This window comes from Nelumbo lutea, chromosome 8 (assembly GCF_056320005.1).
Source record: "Nelumbo lutea isolate HS-2025 chromosome 8, American lotus-T2T, whole genome shotgun sequence".
Lineage (NCBI taxonomy): Eukaryota > Viridiplantae > Streptophyta > Magnoliopsida > Proteales > Nelumbonaceae > Nelumbo > Nelumbo lutea.
In genome coordinates, this window is record NC_142691.1 from 48,942,722 (window position 1) to 48,946,559 (window position 3,838).

Sequence of the window (3,838 nt, forward strand, 5' to 3'; positions counted from 1 at the left end):
ATCTTTCAACTGGGCTTTGTTGGCAAAGTTGGCATGGTGTCTCATTCAAAATCAGAACACTCTATGGGTACAGATGTTAAGGATGATATACTTCCCAAGAAACTCCTTCCCCGAGAATCATGGGGGAAACAAAGATTCTTGGCTCTAGTAGAGCACCAAATATGGTTTTGAACTATTGAAGAAAGGTCTAGTTTGGATAATTGGGGATGGTAATTCGGTAAACATATCAGAGGATCCATGGCTTCCTTCATCTACATATTTCAAAATCCAATCCCCCACCTATCAAACTGTGAGATTTTGAAAGTAAAGGACCTAATACTTGAGAACCCCCGCCATTGGAACTTGCAATTGATAGAAAGGACTTTCACTAATACAGAAGCCAAACATATTGTGACCATTCCTCTAAGCATGGAGCCCCATGAAGACAAACTCATTTGGTTTTATAACAAAAATGATGAATACAGTGTAAAATCTGGCTACCATGTTGCATGGAAAATAAATAGAGAAAGTGGAAGCCATCGGAGATCCATCCATCACCATAGATAGGTTGATCACCAGGTATGGAAAATGATTTGGAGATTAAAAATTTCGTTGAAAATACATAATTTCTTATGGCGAATGTGTTCCCAAGCTATAGGGGTGAATGATCTTCTAAGAAAGAGAGACATTGAAACAACTTCTTCATGCTTGCGTTGTGATCATGACATAGAGGATATTATTCATCTCATCCTCAGGTGTGACTTTGCAAGGGCAGTTTGGTTTCTTTCCTTCGTAGCCCTGAAGGTAGATGAAATCTCATGTACAAGTATTGATGCTTGGATAGCAAACTGGTGCAACAATCAATTATATCCAATGGACGAGAAACCGAAATGGGCAATACTCTTTGGGATTTATCTGCTAGAAAATCTGGTTGGCTAGAAATGAATTTATTTTCAGAGGATCTTAGATCACCCCAGGGGAAGTAGTAAAACAGTCAACTCACATATGATTGGAACTTTTCCCCCTTGAAGAACAAGAAACCCCCATTGAGACCGTCCAAAACACCATTGTAATTCGTTGGATCCCCCCCTCCATCCTTAATGTTTAAGGTAAATTGCAATGCAAGTTTTGACAAGTCTTTGGGCTGAACGGGCATAGCTTGTCTCACCAAGAATTCAGACAGGGAGGTCATTGGAGTAAGGGGTTTAAGAGTCCGATGTACTTCAGTCCTAGATGCAGACACAATAGCCATAAGACTCAGATGTGAGGAACCAATTAATCAAGGCATTCAGAGGTGCATTTTGCAGTCTTATTCTCTTCAAGCAATAAAGATTATAGCAGCGCCAAGAGAACACAAGTTCTCCCCCCTACATGCATTGTGGTCGGACATTGGTAGCCTTTCTCGATGTTTTACTCATGTAACTTTCCAGCATTGTAACTGGAGTGCAGACCGTCTAGCTCATGCCATTGCAAATGCTGGGAGGACTTTAGGAGGTAGTGGCATGGAGCCATTACTTTTCCCCCGTTGGTTTGGATCGTTTTGGCCGATCTCTTATGAGGACATGTATCCCCCCTAATTGCTTTTTTTTTTAATGAAAAGCTGCTTATCACCTATTTACCAAAAAAAGGAAAAAAGTGCAAAGGTATGGGACTGTAAATTCTGGTATCTTTGTTTCAGCTTTTGTCTTGGTTTGATTAGAGGTGCAATTTGGGTGAGTCCAGGCACAACCCTAATATATCAAATTTTAGTGCAGGCTGGGCTCATGTTGAAGAGTTTGAGCGGGCTTGAGTTGCATTGAAACCTGATCCAGTCCACCTAACTTGCACCCTTATGTTTGATTGTATGCATCAGAATGAAATAAAATAAAACTTGAAGCAAAAATGAACCAAAATACAAATTCTTCTCATTTACTCATACGTATGTACTGATGAACCGAAGCTTGAAGATTAAACCTCAAAAAATATACATACATACATACATGTGAGTATGTATATATAACTTCAACTCAAAATTAAGTCGGGTTTAATATTTTTGAATCATAACACAATCTCCAACCTTTGGGCTAACTTGGCTGGATTGCATCCTGACATTAGTCAGCTAAATTCAGATTGTTAAGGCTATGTTTGGTTTGAAGGAACATGTAGAGAAATGAAGGGAAACCTTTACAAACCTTGCATTGGATTCCCTATCTTTCCCTTCCTTTCCCTACCTTCTCCTTCAAACCAAACATAGCCTAAAGTTATGGCTAATAGGGGTATTCACGGTCGAGTTGAATGCAATTTGGAAAAGATCTGAAATCAAACCGATAAAATATGGTCTGAGATTTTTTCAGACCAAACAAAACTATTTTGATTTGGAAACCAAACCAGAATAAATCAGACCAAATCAAACTATTTTATATGGAAAGAAACCAGATTAAATCATTTTTATTATGGTTTGGTGAGGTTTCTAATATGTTTTGGACCATTTTGTTGGCTTAACCCTTTAAAAAGCCCAAACAACATCTATGCATAAATAAATAACAAAAATCTTTTAGTTATCATAAAGTTTTAAATCATCATAATTAATATGCTATGTAAACATTAAATTTGGTTAGAATGAATATTTGAAGACCCGAAAGTGAATTCTATTGAACATCAGATGTAGTTTTAAGAGTTTATTATTACACGCAATTTGGTTTGGTTTCTACAATTCAAAGAACAAACCTAAGTTATAAACCTAAATATAAAAGAATTTCAAACCATTTCAAAGTCTAGACCAAATCAAAGTGCTAATTTTAGTTGGGGTTGGTTCAGTTTAGCGGTCCAAACCAAGCCCATATATATTATAGATTATAGTGTCAAAAAATCAAACCTAGATCTCTTGCAAGCAAAAACTCTGCCACACAGCATCTAACCACACATTGGGAATATCTTCCATATATGTTTGCTGAAATCATAGGAGACATTCCCATTGGATTTCAAGTTCAGATCTGCTACCAACATAATGCTCCCAACATTAGGGATGGTAATGGGCAGAGGGGTCACTCCCCAACCCCATCTCGACGAAAATCCCTATCCCCATCCTTGTTAGTGGGGACAAGGTTATCCCCATTCCTGTGGGATCCCCAATCCCCATGATTTTTTATGACGTTAATCACTTTGGGTTTTGTTTTTATTTCATTTAAAAGATTAAAAAAGAAGAAGTAATTAGTACTATAAGATTCAAATATATTTAAACATCTTTAATCATATTTTTAAATATATATATATACATATATATAACCGAGATGAAAATTTACTGATCCATGTACTTGTTGGGAAAAAGTCATTCCTATCCCTACCCCATTGGGGATGGATCCCACAAGGGTAGGGAAAGAGTCTAGATCACCTGCCATAAAAAATGTGTTCCAACACCCTACCAACATCATTTGACTCTGCACATCTCATAAATGACAGGTAGACCTATTAATGGGCTGGGCCAGGCTGAGTTTGGGCTGGGCTTTACCCCTGAATTAATAGAATATATTCAGGCCCGAGCCCGAGCTCAGCTAGAAAATTGGAAAAGATTTCTTTTTTCTTTTTTATTCAATAAAAACTATTTTATATTATAAGACATTAAAACCTAAAAAATAATGAAAGATCTCACTATTAATTAAAAAAAGAGAAGAATAATAAAGAAAAAATATATTATATATATTTTATTACATAATATATTTTTATTATCTAATACATTATCAAGTTTGATTGGCCAAAAAAAGGTTAGGCTCAGTGTTTTAGGCCCGTGCTTAGCCCATGGGCCTGAAATCCTGTCCAGGCCTGACTTACATCAGCTGGACCGGCCCACCCATGAATAGGTCTAATGGCAAATCTCTTTTTT